Source organism: Bombyx mori, chromosome 5, assembly GCF_030269925.1.
Source record: "Bombyx mori chromosome 5, ASM3026992v2".
Classification (NCBI taxonomy): Eukaryota; Metazoa; Arthropoda; class Insecta; order Lepidoptera; family Bombycidae; genus Bombyx; species Bombyx mori.
This window is the reverse complement of record NC_085111.1, coordinates 12,484,711-12,506,052: the sequence shown is the minus strand read 5'-3', so window position 1 is coordinate 12,506,052 and position 21,342 is coordinate 12,484,711.

Here is a 21,342-nt window from a genome sequence, read left to right as displayed (position 1 = left end):
ACGAAATTCATAATGAGTCCATTCTTTTTTCTTTAGCTTGGCATTATTTAAGACAATAAGAGTCCAATTTGTAGATCTCATTTAAAATGAAGACGACAAGAACGGAAGTCCCATTGACAAACAACTGGGATCAGAGAGTACAAACGTTGCTAGTCAAACACATCTGGCTGGAAATGGCGGTGGCTCCAAGCTCCGCATACTGTTGGTTTTCGATGATTAGGTTTACGTTGCCCAAGTGATAGCTCCTACCCGTTCCTTATTTGAATAGCAAAGTCAAACAAAGAGAGGACTAGACTTATCCTATTCGAAATCCACGGGTTGGCCATTAACGAAATCCGCTGTTCGAAGGCTCGTGTTACTACTATGCAGATGCTTGCGCTCCCGCACTCAAATCGCCTACCCAAATTTTAGTGTTAGTTACAATTATGCTTAAGGCCATACATAGTATGTGAATTATTTTAACATCATTTATGCATAAAACAAGCTAACTTTCTGAACTATAATGAGAATTTTAGTTTGTCTACAAATTAATTGTTATAATAGGAGACGGGCGCGTTTACAGACATGAAATTTCGTTGATGTGTTCTGCTCATTAGTCGTAATAGTAGCATGCATATCGTATAATTGTTATTTCAGTAAAGTATTACTGATAAAATACCATTAGTCTTTACCAAGTCCGGCTCTATATAATATGGTTACAAGGAAAAAACTTTGCTCGGGCAAAATGGTCACTGACTTTAATTTAAGACTTTAAGCTCTAGATTGAAACAGGTATAATTTGGCTAATTTCGACAGTGTGATGCTTTAAAAAAGTTAAGGAGTCCAAATTATCATGGCGTTTAGAGTGCGCCATACTCGTACCTCGTACCCTAGATCGGGATCAAACAAGGGGTAATCTTCTGATGAAGTATCTAATGCAGTCAGAAACGTTTATTGGTTATACACCAAGGACCTGATGCTGAATCTTAGTGAAATGAACCTTCTAGATTCCAGAACATGATGCCGTTAGGGTCTTAAATATCTCTTCAAGAAAATCTTAATAGACCGTTATAGGTTTTTTCACAAAAAATTCACTATCATTGACTTGATCACTTCATGGCTTGCACATCGCACCAAACTAAAGCCGCATAACGCCCGCGTATCCTACTGATCAATTGAATTTATTAAAAAGATGCACTATAGAAAAAAGCCAATAAATAGTATATTACCAAGATCCTCCAATTAATACTTTATTTTGTTTTTAAATTATTGTTTATGTAGTGTCCAGCAGCATATCTTAAGTCGCCTTATAAATTACACATTTTTCCCAGAACCATTTTTTTCTCTCGTACAGGATTCCTTCTTTTACTGCTTACACCGTTTTTTCTCAAAAATTTCAAATTGGCTTCACGCCTTCTTTGTGTAATACTATGACTGCAACTGAGTTATCATGATCGCCCCACTCAATTTTAAAATCACAAGAATATTAGCAAAAGATTGGCGCGAATCTCAAAGAAAACACAGACCAAAAGTCTTCTACTTCAGTATAAGCCTCGAGACCACAGCGATATCTATTAAACTTCCATCAGATCTATAAGCATGACAAAACTAGTTACCATTAATTGAACATTAATACGAACGCCCTCGGGTTAGCGTAAATGGCGTGAAATTAAACCGGCGCCGGCGCTTCTGGAGTATATAATCACCACCGCTATCCCAAGCCCCATTCACACTTAGTATTTCCATTATATCTATTTGCTGAAACAATGAACATGCGACAAGAGTTCTTGAATTTCATTATCAAAAGAGCATCTTATAGACGTATATTCAATTGAGATGTGCTGAATTAATTAAGAAATTATTTAAGGACCCTGTGTATGTTAATAACATTACATGTCTTACCTTTTTTTTTATTATTGGTTAGATGAGTGGACGAGCTCATAGCCCACCTGGTGTTAAGTGGTTACTGAAGCCCATAGACATCTACAACGTAGACGCGCCACCCACCTTGAGATACAAGTTCTAAGGTCTCAGTAACTAACGGCTGCCCCACCCTTCAAACCGAAAAGCATTACTGCTTCACGGCAGAAATAGGCAGGGCGCTGGTACCTATCCGCGCGGACTCACAAGTGGTCCTACCACCAGTAATTACGCAAATTATAATTTAATTACTTCTAACTAATAATTACTTCACTAAGACATCAATAGGCTTCATTCAAGTTATTGTCAATGTGCATAGACATGCCAAATTTTCACCTAATTCCTGTGATTGAATTGGTTATTGTCTCAATTTCAGATAGAAGAATAGAAACAAAAAAAAAGCATAAATCAACAATTACTTTAGCATTTACATATATTAGATTTTTTAGCAGTTTTAATCGGAGTAAAATTGCCAATTAAGCAGAGCAAATTTTGTAAATAACAATCCTCTGCAAATTACATTTCTTTTTACAAAACATATTTTGTTTTGACGTTTTATGTTTATAAATTGAACTGGAAGTCATTTATCTAAATGGCACATTCCCATTCAACTTCACCGTGTCTCAATAATAAACGTAAAATTATATCAATCATTGTATTATTTATAGGCAATATCCTATTCATTTGCATGGTAATTAATCTTCTTCGACATTTAGCGACAAGGGTTTTCTGATGACAAAGGAGTGGCCGTTCCGACAGTAAAGGGGTCATTTGAGCTTTGTTAGCTAAAAGAACAAGAGGATCCGATGTCTTTGTTTAGTTTTGAAATATTATCCGATTTATCAACAAGAAAGCGAACGTTTTTTTTTATTTTGAAATAATTTTGTATATAAAAGAAATTTTACAGAATTAATTCTGCCGATATCCCGGATAGATCTACTTCTTTTATGAACTACAGTGACCACATAACATCAGATGGGCCGTGAGCCGTCTAAGCAATGAAAATATCTGATTTTTAGAACAAGAAAACATTTTTAATGTCAGTTAATTCCGAAAGATTATCATCGTTTGCTTTTGAATTCACTGTCATTTCCGCCCGTTATTTTCACAATTTCGATAACGTACCCAAAACCTTTTCATAGGGCAGGAAATTGAATGTTTACAAAATATAGTTCCCAACGGTGAACGTGTCGTGCCATATTTCATTTTGTAAATTCTGTCGTCCACGTAATAAAATGTACGTTGCCGCTTTATTAATCTATTACAGTATTTTCTCGCGGAGAGCGCAATCGTAGCGTAATACTATTTGTCAAGCGTTCATAGGCTTATTCTGCACGAGGGAGAGCTCAACAACCTATTTGCATTTCTCATTTTCGCCCCTCTTCTTACACTCCCTCGAGTACAATTTTCACTCCACGCCACACGACAATGTTTTTAGGGTTCCATCTAAACAGATAGTCTTATTTGAGAACTAATTTTACCTAAGCTCTTTATATGCGAAGTTTGAACGGTATGCATTAAATTAAATTGTGTGAAAGTTTTTTCTAGAATCTACGCAAAGTATTTTATTTAATCGAACTCACTGTACCAACTTCATTATTTTCATAATGTTTGTCAATCTATCTATATACATATATAAAAATGAATTGCTGTTCGTTAATCTCACTAAAACTCGAGAACGGCTGGACCGATTTGGCTAATTTTGGTCTTAAATTATTTGTGGAAGTCCAGAGAAGATTTAAAAGGTATTTATATATGAAAATTCTCGGAATTAAATAAAAATAACAATTTTGTTTGTCCTTTGATGTGTCCTCCATCGGACGGATTCCTTTTGTCTTTTATTTATCGATTGACGCACTACGAAGTCTGCCGGGTCAGCTAGTCTAATCTAAAAATACTGTTAAACCTATTTGTTCTATGTGTATCTATTTGTAATCATAACAGAATTGTATAAATATATAATTGTATAAATAAGTCGTCTTCGAATTAAAACAAGAATGCAACTTAATTCTGAATTAATGGTATTCAAAAGCCCCTGAAAAGAATACATGTAGCTTAATAACAACCCGATACACAATATCGAACGGACGGCGAGAAAAGAAAAGCAATAAAACGCCTATTTATTTGAAAGCCAACAAGGCTCGCAATAATGAAATTCCTCGCGAAATATTAACGCATTTTTTTTTCAACAAAAAGGTGATGTATTATCGGGATGAAACCGAACCGGCACGGGCACTCCACTGCATGTAGTGACGTAACACTTTTCGCACATCGAAACCCGAGTTTTATGAAGAGAGCTTTGTCTTTATAAAAATACAAGCAAAATGAAACATTTCCCCCCGAAATTTTACGATTCATTCGAACACGATCTACCTATTGCCACACGTATTACGTTGACAGATTGAAAGACAACATAATATGAAACATTTTATAAATGTAAATCCATTTATTCATCGAAATCCCTACAAATTACACAGGCTGTAACTGGCAACGATACAATCAGAGTGGATGATCTGGCCCATGTTATGCAAATCTCAGCTTTGTTTCGAACATTAGACATCGTACTGGCTGGAGGTTCGGCAAAGGGTTATATTCCCTGTTACTACACATTTGTAACGTTATACTATAAGTCGCATTTATTGATTATAAATTATTTGCGTTAGTTCTTTTTGTGTTTCTGATCTCATTTACTTTAACGTTACAGTGTTTTAAATACATATCGACGTTTGAAAGGCAAACTTGACTAAGCGACAATGCGTGAACTTTACAGTAGACTAATTTAAAGTTGAAATACCTGAAAACAAAATTTATTTTAACGAATCTAGCTGTAGTAGAATCTAGCTAGTAGCTGTAGGATTGAAATGATTTTAATAGACCTAGAAATATATATTTTTTGCGCATCGAATATGGTTATTGCCTATTATTTATGTACAAATCACTTATTGTCGCTTAGTCACGTTTACCTTTCAAGCGTCAATATGTATCGAAGCGTCTTTTTTTAATCAAATGTTTATAGTATAAAATTTCCGCATCCGAATTTTACTAAGCTCCGGGTCAGTGACAATAAAATTGAAAATTAAACTATGTTTTTCACAGTAAACACTCTCATTCCACAAAAACACAGTTTACGGTTCGGTATATGTAAATACTGCACCTAAAAGTCAACAATGGGGTATGTCGAGTGGCGTCGCGTCGGGGACTTGCAACGAGTGCTTGTCACTCTACGACAAATCACAAGTACGCACAAACACACACAGACATCTCCGACTACCTACTCCCAAGTTTCTTTGTTTGCTAGGGTATTTCAAGGAGGTACCCTTAGCGTGCACAAACAGTGTGCTGTCTAATGCAGGAACACAAAACAAAGATTGAAAACGAACTTGCAAAAAAAAAACTGCACTTTTTTAGTTATAGTCAAAATTAGTTCATTTTAAGACTTATATGACATGTCCTTCTTCAAACGAGGCTTGTGGAGAGTATTAAGCGGTAGGCAGCGGCTTGGCTCTGCCCCTGGCATTGCTGAAGTCCATGGGCGACGGTAACCACTCACCATCAGGTGGGCCGTATGCTCGTCTGCCTACAAGGGCAATAAAAAAAAAAAATACAATTTATTTCGCTATTTTTATAACGATTCATCATTTTGTATTGTTCTAAATTTTATGGAAATCTAAATTAAGAGCGGGCAACATCGAATGGAGTTGCATTTGCGAACTTTTTAATTAAAAAATTGAAAAGTCAACACTACAGTCTACATATTTCAATGTTTTCTGCAGTTCAACCCTCACCGTGGATTCCTGTGCTGACGTGTTCACGAATGAAATAGTCATAGGCGCAACCCGACCTTCCGACACCCCGTTATATTAATAAATAGATTGATTGACCGGAGTGGTGTTCGGTCATAGCTTATAAGATTGACCAATTGACCCATTGACTTTTCAATTTCATCGCAAAATTGTCGCAAACTATTGGAGTAAAATTCAATTATTCTATTCTAAAGTAAAATTCTTTTCTAAGGTCTATTGGAGTTGAATTATTATTCAATTCAATTTCAATATTACGATTCCTTCTTATCCTCTAAACATTTACTGTAAAGCGTAAGAATTCTTTTTCTCAAATTTGTAAATGAAGCAATAAAATATTAGTCAACGGAACAAATAAAGAGAGAAGAAAAAAAGTAGAGAAGCACGGAAAAATATTCAAAAGTGGCCGCCTAGGATCTTGTGAACCGAAGGTATATTTGCTACACATGGCAATAATAATAATAAAAATTTATTATGCAAACACGCAAAAATCATTTTTTATTAGCAACATTAACTAGTGGAACATAAATCTTTGCCGGATTCTATCAGATCTTGCTGGATTTTATAAGACGACAGAGTAAATTCCCATTGTACTTGAGTATATTCGTAATCCAAAATGATTGATGAGGTGTGACGGCACATCAATCCCTACGAAATGGCAACACACTACGTTAATAGGGAAGTCAAGCAACCTTATGCATTTTCTTTCTCATCGGAACAAGCTTTTGATTAATAGAACCCACCAATTAACTGCACAGAAGTATTTTTTTAAAACTAACTTTTATTTTCCAAATATAACCTCATTAAACATCATTAACAACCGCACAGTACAGCTACCATAAGGGTTTGTTTCGAATGAAACGTACATACGAACACATCTCGGTTGAAACAGCAAGAGCCAAAGTTATGGCATCGTCAATTTATGGCCACCATAAAGGGTCATTAGGAGTGAACCCTCCTGCGCTTTCCGCGAGTAAACAGCCATTTTACTCGTAAGGACTAAACTAGTGTAAACACGTAAAAATCGTCTTCAGCGCTTAGCCAGCTTGTTTACGTAAACAGGTGTAAAATGGATCGTTATGCGGCCGAATTACCATAATGTTTGTTGTCGAAATATTCGCTCGACGAATCGGAATATGTAATGAGTGGACCGAGTCAGCTCGCCAGATTTTACATGTTTATAATGCTAAGCGTTCGCTAAAGTATCATTTAGTTACTTTATTTACTTAATACTTACATTATTCGTACATGGTTTTTTAAGATTAATTCGCAGAAAAAGTAGTTACGTTTGAAAAATGAAAATTCGGTTCATAGTATTTTAGGAATAATTCAAACTGCAATGCGACTCAGTATTGTAAAAGTTAATAATACTAACAACAATAGTTTAAAACATCTGGTTGGCACCAACTTCGAAATATAATAGTGTCAAGTGTATAGATCCATCCAACATACTGGAACGAAAACCTTGTACGAAGCTTAATATATAGGATCGCAACGACTCATAATGAAGACAAAGTGAGCAGTATTCTTGCAACTGAGCATGTATTTTGTCGCTGCTGGCTCTGATCCAGTCGTGCTTCCGGGCCTCGTCCTCGATCGCTAAACATTTATTAAATTCTCCTACACGATATTAACGTAATAAACGACAATCCGCAGATTCACTTCAAGTTTACATTGTTTTCTTAAATCCTTTAACTTTGGTCACACGAATAGCTTTTTCATTGACTTTGATGATCGAATAATTCAATCCAAATAGGCTCAATAGTTTTTTTGTTATTCTTAAGATGTGTGGGACATCTTAAAAGTTCTACGTTTCAGTTTTTGGAACGAAGTTCTTTATGGGAGGATGCGGAGGGGTATCCTAACCGGGAAAAAACGTCCGTAACGTAAGATTTTGATTAGTTATGCACACAGTGTACGACTTAACTTTGTAATAACGTACAAACTAGTAATGCACACTTAACTTTGTGATTTTAACTTTGTAAATTACCTTTTAACTTTGTAACTTTATTATAGTAAATTTAAACTTTATAACATAGAAGCAGTAATGCGTTTCGGTTTGAAGGGTGGGGCAGCCGTTGTAACTATAGTTGAGAGTTGAGACCTTAGAACTTATCTCTACGTATCTCAACGTACAAAAAATAACATATTTTTTTTAAATTTCCGGCGTCCCGCGACACCACACATCTTTTTTACAGTATAACGACTGCCCCACCTTAAAAACCGAAGCGCATTACTGCTTCACGGTAAAAATAGGCAGGGTAGTAGTACCTAACCGTACAAGCTCACAATACCCTACCAGTAACTAGTAAAATTATATTTTTTGCGGGTTTGATTTATTACAGGATATTATTCCTTCGCCATCGAAGTCAATCGTGAACATTTATCAAGTAGTATTTCATCAGGAAAATTGGTACCTGCCTACGCGATTGAAACACTGGCACAGTCGCATCGCTCGATATGAATGGCCCGGCTGTTCTATAATATGGCGATAGAAGAAGGCCTATGCCGGTCAAAATCTCATTTGCATTGAATTTAGGTCAACGGTTCCGAAACTGAGAAGGGATTGTTATTCATCAAAGAAAACTGCCAACTCTAACTACTGCTTTCTTAACGTATCCACGGTAGCAAAATCTTATTTTCATTTACTTTTTCTTCAAATGTTACCTTTGCCACCTTCTCCTGATGCTTTTTTTTTATTGCTCAGTTGGGTGGACGAGCTCACAGCCCACCTGATGTTAAATGGTTGCTGGAGCCCATAGACATCTACAACGTAAATGCTCCACCCACCTTGAGGTATAAGTTCTAAAGTCTCAAGTATAGTGGCAGGTAGTGCGTTTTACGGTGCATTTAACACAATAATAAATGTGGCCTAATCTAACCTAACCTTACCCGGGCAGATTGTTTTTTTTTTGTATCGCTTAGTCCCACCTTGAGCTAATACCAGAGCATATAAAGATCAATAATTGCTAGCATGCTTACTTCGCACCAAAAATAAGATGGCAAACCTTTCACGGAGGCTCATAATGCGTGGGATCAGTAACCAAGTAAAATAATTTTATATAAGCAATATATAGTAAGAATAGAAAAATTCTCTTTCTCGAAGAAATCTCTTCAAAAACAATGAAACCGTATGCACTATAAATAATAATAATTTTCTATACTATGATAGTATATCGAATCAGATTTAACAATTGGAAATATACACAGATAGACATTGTTCGGTAGGAATCAGTATCCTGGCCTTAAGCCAGTCTCATTTCGTTCGCTTCTTCAAGCGGAACTAACGTAGTTATCAAGTTCAAACTCAATAAGACTTTGTTTACGTCTAAAATCATATTATTATCGTAGTACCGTCTCTTTAAAATATTTTATTTAAATATCAATTGTTTTTTACGTCAATTGTCACCATGGATTGAATTGACGAAAATAAAAAATTAATTCAAGTATTCGTTTTATCTTGTTCAAACAAAAAATGAAATATCTAAAGCTAAATTCAATGAACACTGAACGTTTGTACAATCCAGTGCTTTGTTTCTGTGATTTTTTTTTTCAATGATGATGTTCGTACTAAGTCGTTGAGATCAATTCGGACATACATAAGATTAAATCTACCGCCCGACAGGCCGTGATTTGTTTTGATGCGTAGCGTGACGTAGCAGACAGCACTCGCGCATGAACGATGATGGACGGTGCGATGATAAAAACAAGATGACCTAATCATCCCCAACAACTTCTCAGATCAATCTCCATGAAACGTTCAGTGCTAAACACGAAGAAGAACCGAAAGAATGTTTTGTAATAACGATGTTACGTGTGACAAATTAAGGACCCGTCATGACTTACACGAGTATGGTGTTAGCTCACGCGGCCCGCACACACACACAGAGGCACCCTCCAGTCCCTAAAATCCCGCTGTTCCAGGTTAGCCGTTGGAGCACCGTGGTTCGTGAGGAACATTGACCCACACGACAACCTGGGCCTCGAATCAATCCGGAAATACACGAAGTCAGCGTCGGAACGGTACTTCGATAAGGCTATGCGTCATGATAATCGCCTTATCCTTGCCGCCGCTGACTACTCCCAGAATCCTGACCACCGTCGACGCCCTAGACACGTCCTTACGGATCCATCAGATCCAATAACCCTTGCATTAGACGCCTTCAAGTCTAATACTAGGAGCTGGCTTAGGGACCCCGGTAACCGTACTCGTAGAACTCGACAAAGAGCTCTACGTGCAACATAACCCATGCATCCGCCCGCTGAGTTTCTTGCCGGATTTTCTCAACGGGTCGCGATTCCGACCCGGTAGTAGATTCATTCGCGAAACAGCTGCTCTGGAGTTGTTAGGTCTCCTTCGGAGGCGCTCGGGCAGCTGTTAGGAAATCCCACCCCTCCTGGCTGAGCCTTTGCTCGCCCACCTGTCCGTACATCCGTCCGTCTATCCCCAGTGGAGGGCAGAAGTCCGGTGATTTCCTCCTGTCAAAATAAAAAAAAAGTGTCAAATGTCAAAATGAATAATGTACTGAAGCTATTTATTTGAGAGAGCACGATAAATACGAACTTTTCCGAAAAATTACAAAGGAAAATCTTTTCTCACTATATCTATACACAAATTGTGATCATTGACCGAAAGTTAATAGTTCTGCATTCATAGAAAATTGAATGTCTGAGTCTATGGAAATAAATTTAGTTTCTTTGTGTTTTATATCACGCATCCCAGAACAATCGTTCTAAGGCATTGTTTTCGTTAGCCTGCCCACACGTCGATGTAACAAAGATCCTTCCTACTATCATCAGATAAAATAAAAAAGTTAATATCATAGCAATAGGATATGAAAAAACTGACTTATTCTATGCACCTTTCTAATTTGTGTCAAAAACCATACAAAAGTTACAAAATTACATTATCATATATTTAGAATGCACGATGTCTATACTGTGACAATATGAAATACAAACATTTATTTCTTCTCCTCTTTGGCATTCGTAGCGCCTTCCTGGCATAACATAATATTATTCTGTGTAAGTCTTGCGATTGACAAATCTAACGACATATTATAATAATGTTAAAGTTCATTGATTCACTTAGGGTGCTGAGAGTGCTAAAGAAAAATGTAAATACCACTCATCTATAAACACATTTAAAAACTTAACTCTCTTGCTGGAGGAGCAGTCGGGAAAAAATAACTTATAAAGCAAAAACGTGTTGAGGTATTGGTCAGTTTTCCTCTCGACTGGAGCGGCAGAAATACCTGCGTCACGTTAACTGCCGCCATAAATCTCTACGACTTCCGAGGAGATTTCTCCTCGGGACGCCTTCTCGTGGAAACTTTTAGTACGCGTGCTCGAGACAGCCGTCCAACGTTTACAAGTGCTCCCGAGTATTTTTGCCAAATTATTGCAGAGTTGTATACTATTTTTCTGTAACCATCTACCTACCTTTTGCAAGCATTTTTATTAATAACTAGTGTATTTATTACCCCAGTAAATATTAAGCATAACACATAATAGGTAAGTGTTTATGGTATTTAAATTTAATAACATATAGGTCTCCCAAAAATATAACAATGTCTGATTATTGTATGTCAACAAAAACAGTAATAAACCGAAGCGAATGAAAAGCGAACAATTCTTTTATTCTAATTTAATTCTAAAACTTGTAAGCTCTTATTTCGATACAAGTCTTTTTCGAAAAAGTTCTTTGACAGAAGCCAAAGAAAAATCACAAACGAAAACAAGTCCGGATATTGTTTACCGGTTCATTTGGTGAACCGTATAAATCATGACCCGGTTTTCTTTATTTTACTCTGTTATTCTGCGTACCTAGGACTCAAAACCAATAAACATCAATTGACGTTCAGCATTCTCTGAACAATTCAAAAGTTCTAAAGTATTCTGTTGAGATAGCAAATAACGTTTTTAAGCGACCGTAAATTAGCAAAAATAAGCAAGAGCAAACAAGTTGCTCCTTATTCAATGAACTATTCTTAAACTGTAATTAGTTTCGAACTTTTAATGGCTGGTTTATTTTTTTACTGTTTTAAGTGAGCAGACGAGTGGTTATGGCTAGTCTGGTTACCGCGAATCGTAGATTTTATAACAATAGAAATAAAAACATTTCACAACCAACGCATGATGTTTGATTTTCCACTGTTATAGGTAATGGAAATATGTAATACATTTAGGAAATGAGAACCAGTAGACCCAAACACCGAATGCCAAATATCTTCAACAAAGAATACTGACTCCAAAATATTTCTCTGTTAAATCATATTAACAACTCCTTGAATTTGTTTGATGAACTACATATCTATTTATTTATCCCAAACAAAAAAAAAACTCGGCATTGACCTCAATAATCTTGTAAAAGGAAATGGGTTTATGATACACATCGTTCAATTATACATATTATGCATTTCAAGTTTTTTTTTCTTGTCAAACTATATTTAAACTATTAGCTTTCAATAGCAGTTTAATTGTGTTATTTATTACTCTAGTCAATTTGTTGTAATTTCAAAGTTTTTAAAACTAAAACGAAATAGTCAACTCTAAAGGAATACCTTCAGTCGACTGTTTCATTTTAAGTTTGTATACATAATTTAATGTGTTAGCTGACAAGATATGTATGTGTACATGTGGATGTGACAAAAATACGGTAAAATTTTGGACGATGGCAGCCTTTTTCCAGTTCGTAGTGCTCTTTGAATATTTAGACGTCAGATGGACAGCTAAATTATGCATGTCCTTTGAATGTCCCTCTGGTACACCACGTTACATTTTCATATTTTTAAATTACGTTTCCTTGGAAAATAAAGTCTCGAAAAATGCTTTCCAATTGAAACACGGCTCTAAAGCTGTTTTGAAATAAAGTGGTAGACAATTTGGTAAACAACGTAATATTTTTGAAATGTTTTCGTATTTGTTTACATATTATATGTTTTCATGTTGAACATATTTGAAATGTTTTCATATTTATCATGAACATAGTCCAAAATTAAAATGACTCCTAAGAATCAATCGATCATTGAATATAGAAATTGCAAAACTTTACTATACCAAAAAAATTGTCGAGAAAACTATCTAAACATTCTAAAAGGATAACGCAACATTTAACTCTATTCCACTCATAGTTCAATAGCATTTTAGTATTCAGCGAAGAAAATTATTTCGGGATCATTACCCTGGCAGCTGCCACGCAAAACTTTTATGTTTGCATCACGAAACGTGGCCCCTTTTTAAAAAAAATCACACGATAATCGTTATTTTAAACTTTTTAAATAGCTTTACGGAACATTAAATGACTTACAACATTCGATTTATTTTTTGAAAGACCTTATGTTTAGTACTCAGTGGTAGTCAGATCGAGTTGATATGGACTGACGATAGACCCTTGTGTAGGCATATAGCAATCTGTGTTTGATTGTAATTAATGGTTCCAGTACAGGGGTAGCTCATAATTTGGCATATAGAAGAGGGTACCATAGAGTTACTGGTACTTATTAACTCCATGGAGGGTACAGAGTACCTAAGTGGTTACAATAACTGACGTTATCCATTTTGAACACGTGAATTTCCATGAACTCCGGTCACTGATTTACAACAGGTTGGCCGTGAGCTTCTTTGTCCACTGACAGTAGCAAATTATTTGCTTTAGTACTTTAGTTAGTTTTATTTTTATACGCATACTAGTCTTAATATGATTAATATTTATCTAATAGTCGCAGTTTTCCGAACGAAATTCTATTTAAAATTGACCTGTAATAGCTTCCTGCATTTTTGTAGCGAAAACGTTTTTAATTCTCTAACTAAACGTTTTACGTGTAAAATACAAAGGACAGAATTTTCATGAATCTCTTAAAGGGCTTAAAAACTTTCTTCATCCATTAATTTTTAATGAAAAATCTCAAAGCTTACAAATTTCGAGCAAAATGTTTAACGCGTATAAATAAAAGTTTTCGGAAAGAAAAGTCGTCTACATAAATAGTTCACAGAAAAACTTATCCGCTAAGTTGTAACTTTGTGACATTAAAACTTTTACAATCAAGTGCTTCTTAATTCTTCGTAATTATCAACAAAGTCCTGTTTTTCTTATTACTCACAGTTTAATTTGATTACTTCACGAAGAAAATTTTTGCTTCAGTAATTTATATTTTCGTTTTAGCGAAATGGAGCATTCCCAAAAAGACACAGTGTTATTTATTTTAAATTTTAGAGTCGTATTTATCTGTGATGTTTATGATGATTTGTTTATAATGTAAATCAGCACCGTAGTCTAAAATTAATGCCGCTACCATTATTGACACTATGGTACAGAAACGCGTGAATAGTTCGCACTAGAAATGAGTAGAGTAGCGGACCCCGTTCGGCTCACAAAACTTATAAATATTTGTAAGTACTTGTAATTACAATTACTTTATGGCAGTTTTCCATTTTTTACACTATCTTCCCTTTCTTGGAGAAGTCTTTTTTGTATACACGCAGAAATATATAATATTTATTATAGAAATACGGCACATTCTTACACCAGCTGACTTTATCTCAACTAGATACAAGATACTTTCCAGAAAATAAAAATTAAAATTGATCCCCTTAATTTTATATAAAATACAATTCTATTTAAAATCAAATTGGAAGCTTCGATACACCAAGCGGTCCGGTAGAACATTGGTGAAATTCTAATCTTCAAACCAATCAAATCAAAGGGATGCGATTGGCTTATTACCGATCGAGAGAAGAAAAAGCACCGTAACCCTAATCACGCTCTAATCCTATTGATGGGTCAGGCTAACGAGATGTCTGCAAGATAACGGTCGATGGATACGAGCCGACAATTCATCGTAAGCGTTTCATGTTTCGGTATCCTTCATCAACTTTATTTTATATGTGGCGGCATGTATAGCGTCTTTATTTTTTCAAAACTCATCGCCTACATGTAATAGATTCTTATGTATTACTGGAAGTGCACAGCTTTTGAAATAATAATATAACAAAAATGTGAACTTCATATTTATTAACAATACTGAGATAATGTCAGACGTAAGTACATTAGAAGCAGCATGGCTTCTAATCAAGAATCTAATCTAATATCCCTAAAAACGTTGATGACGTTATTCTATAAGCTTTTGTCGTGCGGACTGTCTATTGATTAATTGAATGGTGACTCGTTAGTTGCAGCGGAGAGTACATAGCCATTCTCACAAATGTAATCTACCCGTGCACCTCGTTTAAGCCAGGTGGATGGAACTCAATTAGCAACAATTATTCCAACGACGAAGCGACGCCAACCCAAAAGTTTCCTCGACTATTTCGTAATTAATTTTGTTCCAAGCGACCCTGGACGAGCTCTTAGTGCCCTCACTCACCCTTATTATTTAATCGCTATAAATAATTTATAAACTTTCTCACGCGCAAGTTTTCGCAGAAGTACACGGACACTGAAATTCTAAAAGAATTGCATGAAATGAAGCGATAAGGGAAACTTTGCGATGGCTTTCACGCCCTCTACTAACATAGTGGTTCGTAACGACCATATAAGGCCGATTGCTTTCTTAAACTTATCCCATTTGTAGCCCGAGCCCCAAGATATTGGAACTTCTTTATTGTGCCAAAGTTACGAATAGAACTGGCTATTTCAATTCATAGTGAGTTAGTGAAGCCAAAAGTAATAAATTACTATAGCAGTTGAACTGGTATGAATGGGCAAAGCACAGGCGAATGGAAACTGGCTGTTGAAAAATACTTCCAAAGAAACATCTAAATCAAATTATCGGACCAAACTCTTGTAACATAGTAATATAGCATACAACACAGTTATCCGATCCTACAGATAGCTGATCCGAAAATATTATATTATTTGAATTCGTTGTTCCCGTCATCATCCGTCTTCATTGTAATTAAATGTGCTTTCTCATGTTACTTACCTATGTTATAATGAGCACACATATTTCTGGGGTCTTACTTAAATTATAAATGGTCACGTCAGGGCTACACCCTTGCATATTGCCTAAAACAATGCGCGAACGGTTCGCTCGGTGTAAAGTCCCATATTAACATAGTAAGGAACCCATTTCCATTATCATCCCCAATTTCGTGCTCGGGAGGCACTTAAGCACTTAATGGATCTCGGCTCCCCGTAATTTACCGGGACGTTGGATTGAATAAAATCGTAAATCTTAACACCAACCGAGAGAAGGTGTTATTACCAGAATGATTCGATATTATTCTTCGTCTAGGAGAGATCATCGCTCATCATCACTTCCCCTTATAATTAAGTAAGGCAGACGCGGACGTGGTAAATTATTAAAAAATTCAAAACTCTTGACAGGATAATGTACCTTTACTGCATTAAAAACAGGAGGTTTTAAAACTTGCGACTGCCATTATTTTAAATTTAGCCTTCCGCAGTGTGAGAAAGTAAGGGACACAGTCTGTTTGAATGCAGCAGTCCACAAATAAATCAAATCAATACAACAGTCTGCGCAATCCGCGGCCTCTCTCAGATGACCCAAATCATTGGTATAGTTCGCTATTTTCACATTCGATCAGACATGTATTAGTTAATAATTTAAAAGTTTAAAATTATTTCGGTAAGCTAGGCTGTGCTTAAATGTACACTAGAACATGTCGTTGCTTTCAAGTAAAGCTTACAAGAGACGGTCTTAAAAGCGAGTTTTAGCACTCAGCCAAACGACAGACAAAAATAGAATAGTTATGGAAACAACAGGATGTAGTTAACGATGTACTTACTCTTCTGAATTTATAAACTATGACGGTTTTAGGTTTAGATTTTGAATTAATATTTAGACGCTACTTAGATAGTTGAAGATCCAAAATCACAATGAAGAAAGAGGTGATTGATGTAACTTAATCGAAGTGTTAAGTTAAATTTTCCGAAGAAAAATATACATACCGAATTAATGAAAATTAATTCAGACAATATTAAAAACGTGTTTTTTTAAAGACGTACTTTCTAATTTAAAATAATTAACAATAAAGAAATAAATGAAAAGTAAATAAATTACAAAAATATACCATGCAATAATGATACTACTTCTGTTCGCTTTTAGATAAAATGTAATAAGATCACAACAATGCAGACAGACTATCGTCGGATTGTTCGAAGTAAATTTGATGAAATATAGATTATGCCATATGTTATGAGATATATCACGACGAACATGCAATTTCGAATGTATTCCACGAATCCTTAGGGAAATACAAACTCTAATACAGACTGATACAGGCTCTCTATAAAACATTGTTCTGCGTGTTCTCATGTAAATCCCATAACTACATTTGAGGCGGGATCCCTGGTGACTTGTAGTTTCAGTTGTGAGCTTTAGTCTCTTGTGAGATATGACAAGCGGATCTCAACCATGATGAACGATGTTGGACATAAAATCTAATTTACAATCCTCCTGAATCTACTCAACTAACTAAATTTTGTAATACGTAGTGGATTTTTTAATTTTTACATTTACAGCTTAAAATGGAGAACGCTCAACGCCTTTCTACCACCTGTCTGCGACGCATAATGCGCTATTTTGGCCGCGTTGCCCGCAGAGGTATAAATAACTTGGAACGTCTGATGTTCACTGGAAAAGTAGAAGGAAAACGTCCTGGAGGCCGGAAGCCCAAACGTTGGTCCGACCAGATCTCCGAGCAAACCAGCGGACCACTTAGCGCTGCACTACACCAGGCACCTGACCGGAATCGAGGGAGGCTGGCAGTCAACAAGCTGAAACGGAGTCACGATCCTCAGTAATGAGGGAGCGATGGAAAAGAAGAAGAAAAAAAGTGGATTTTTGGAATACAAATGTTTCTTACCACATTATTTTAAAATTCAACATAATACTTGACACACACTTAACATCAGGAACTGGATGCCGCCACTTATCTTGAAAGATAAGATCGAAGTTTTCTTGCATTATTTCTGCCCACCCTCCCGTGATACTATAAGTTGTCTTTACACACCCACCCACTAGAAGAAATGCAACTGATAGTAGTTTAGCAATACACAATTTTAATAATGAATGTAGTTAGTTAAGCAATATAAAATCTACAGAGACTTTTTTCCTCAGTGCAATGCATTTCATTGTTTGAGAATTACCAATTGAACGCGGGTGAGACAGAATGGTACTTAAGCCTAAAAGAAATCACGTATCGGCCATATTTCGTATCATATTGTCTAAAATATTTACACATTAGCTGACCCGGCAGACTTCGTAGTGCCTCAATCGATAAATAAAAGACACATCAAGGGGACAGACACATCAAAGGAAAAACAAAATTGTTTGTTTTTATTTAATTCCGACCTTTTTTATATTTTCTCACCTTTTAAACCTTCCCTGGACTTCCACGAATAATTCAAGACCATAATTAGCCAAATCGTTCCAGCCGTTCTCGAGTTTTAGCGAGACTAACGAACAGCAATTAATTTTTATATATAGAGATTACAAATCCAAGCCTTTTTCATATAAAGACTGTAACTTATGTGTATGACTTATGACTGTATATTATGTTAACATGTACTATGTTTGAATTACGTTTCTATGGATTCTTGTAAGTTATAAAACAAATTTTAAGTAGAACTCGCAAGACAAAGGTTAAAATATTAATTAAATTTTAGATTTCCATTCGGCTTGGTAAGATTTCAAGTGCGAAATGGAAATTTTCTAAATTTAACGTGACGACTATATATTCATTGTAAGCACTATGTAGATTTAACAAAATTAACGAGAACAATGAATTCTCGATTTTATTAGAAAATTACAAAATTCAAAGTCGGTTAGACTAAAATCAACATTGATATTCAAATTGCTTTGGGCGGTATATGAATGTATTTCATAAGCATTTTCCAATTTGGTCGAATGTATTTTACTGTTGTCGCATTAGTACCTAGTTTTCTGGCCACTTTTTTATTTATTTATTGCTTAGGTGAGTGGACGAGCTCACAGCCCACCTGGTGTTAAGTGGTTACTGGAGCCCATGGACATCTACAACGTAAATGCGCCACCCACCTTGAGATATGAGTTCTAAAATCTCAGTATAGCTACAACGGCTGCTCCACCCTTCAAACCGAAACGCATTACTGCTTCACGACAGAAATAGGCAGGGCGGTGATACCTACCCGCGCGGACTCACAAGAGGTCCTACCACCAGTACTTGACTAACTGGCAGTAGGCCGGGCGTCTTACACATTAAATCGAGGACGCCATATAAATATATGATGCCATTTAAGTCAATTCTAAGCGTCTTAGAGCATTTTCAAACTAAATTAACAGCATTTAAATTCTAAGACAGAGAGAGTGACTACGAGACATAATAAAGGCTGCATATCCAATCGTCTATTGTTCGTGAGTATGTCACTAAACACAGACATGTTGCTTGCTATGTTAGTTTAACAGGCACCCAGCTAATTGGATTTCCTTTGGAGACGAACACCACGGTATCACTTTATGAAACATAGTTTTGGGTACGTATTGCTTTGTAGTCGCTGCATTAATGCAATATAGGAACGCGGTCACGGTGAGTTATTTAATTTACGTTTCGTCATTCCAATTACTATCATTTTATTTATGACGTGGCTCATTATAAAGCGTATCTATGGTAGGCAGCGGCTTGGCTCTGCCCCTGGCATTGCTGACGTCCATGAATGACGGTGACCACTTACCATCAGGTGGGCCGTTTGCTCGTCTGTCTACAAAGGCAATAAAAATAAATAAATAAAAGCGTGCTTGGTCTTACACGTATTGATAATTCCTAATAACAAAAGTCCGTCATAGATTTGTTTCCTAATCGCCTTCGATTTGTTTTAACCGTTTTTACACTGCCCGAAATATGTAATTTCAACTATGGATCTAACCATTTTATCCAATTATTCGAATGACCCGATCGAAACATGTGATCAGATCAACTTTTTAATATAATAAAAACGTACAGTGTCCTATATTGTACTATACTTTCTTAATTGTAATTTAGAAAAGTTTAATTTTCTCAATTTAGAATCTACAGCTTTCTTAATCAATTATTAACTAAATAAAAATAATTATAAAATGGTTGCATCGATATCAAAAATACATTCGAATTACAGTTAGATATAGTTGAGGTTTCAATAAAAGGAGACCAGTAGTGATATTAGACAATTATATTAAAAGAAAAGGGAAAAGGAACCATGACAGACATTTTTAATCTTATATAAATCAAGATTATAAAATTATAGGTTTTTTTTATTTATTGCTTAGATGGGTGGACGAGCTCACAGCCCGCCCACCTGGTGTTAAGTGGTTACTGGAGCCCATAGACATCCACAACGTAAATGCGCCACCCATCTTGAGATATAAGTTCTAAGGTCTCAAGTATAGTTACAACGGCTGCCCCACCCTTCAAACCGAAACGCATTACTGCTTCACGGCAGAAATAGGCAGGATGTTGGTACCCACCCGCGCGGACTCACAAGAGGTCGTACCACCAGTAATAGCCTACCACAGATTACAACAGATATGTTGAATTTAAAATGCTTATTGGTTAACCGATCTTATGCCGTTCATACGTCAGTTATGTGATAAGTGAACTTTCATAATATCCCAGTGTCGAGAATCAATAGGCAACGACAAGCTAATTATAGTGTGAGTTTGAATCAAATGTGTAGTAGCTAGCGAATTCAAATTATTGAAGTAATTATTTAAGTTCCTGTAAACTTATATTAAACTTCCTTTTATTATAAATAAATTCCAAAGAAATAAGGTGGCTGTGATGCACATTATTGGAATAGGATTTTGCGGTACTGACACACGATGGGTTCGAACACAGCTGACTACAGTCAACTAATCGGATTACTTGCAACTCCATACTGTACAGAGCCCCTTAGTGCACATCCATAACAGAGGCTACATTCCTGTTACGCAAATAAACTTACGACTAAATAATATACTCAAGAATTAAGTTCTATACAAAGAAATAAATCATTCTTAGGAACTATTCAGAGTTTTTGGCGCAAAACAAAAAAAATGGAACCCTAAAAATCTTTTGTAACCTAGACCAATTCGTAGCACGGTTACTTTATCGTGTTTCATCTCGTGTATACCTTTAATCGTCAATACAACGACTGATGCGGAAAAGTGACAATAAGTTGATATGAAGAGCATACCCATATTATATGATAAACAGCTAGACAAATTAGCATAATCTTAATCATCATATCGTAATCAATATGTATATGTAGCCCTATTGAGCAAGACCGTAAGCATCGGTGACTATTGAGACAATAAAAGAAATAGAAAGAAAAGTATTCATTTTCAGTCTCCTCTAATTACAGTTTTTGCTGCGAAGCAACAACGCCTGGCGCCGTTTAAGCTAGGAAAAGTTTATGAAAAACTTCACTTGCATACAAACTAGTTCCATTTGCGCGTGCCGGGAAACAAACGCCGGTTCAGCCGGAAGGTTTTCGATGTGGTTTGGGCAGGGCATTCCGAACAAATTACAGTTTGCAATCGAAATTTTAGTATCACGTGCGACTTTTAGTTGTGCGTTCGACATCCGATCGGATCCGATATCGACTGCGCGAAACGATTTTGGTCTCGATTGAGTTTGAAGTCTCACGTCTACGGTACAATGGCTGTTTCGCTGAAACTCGAACGTA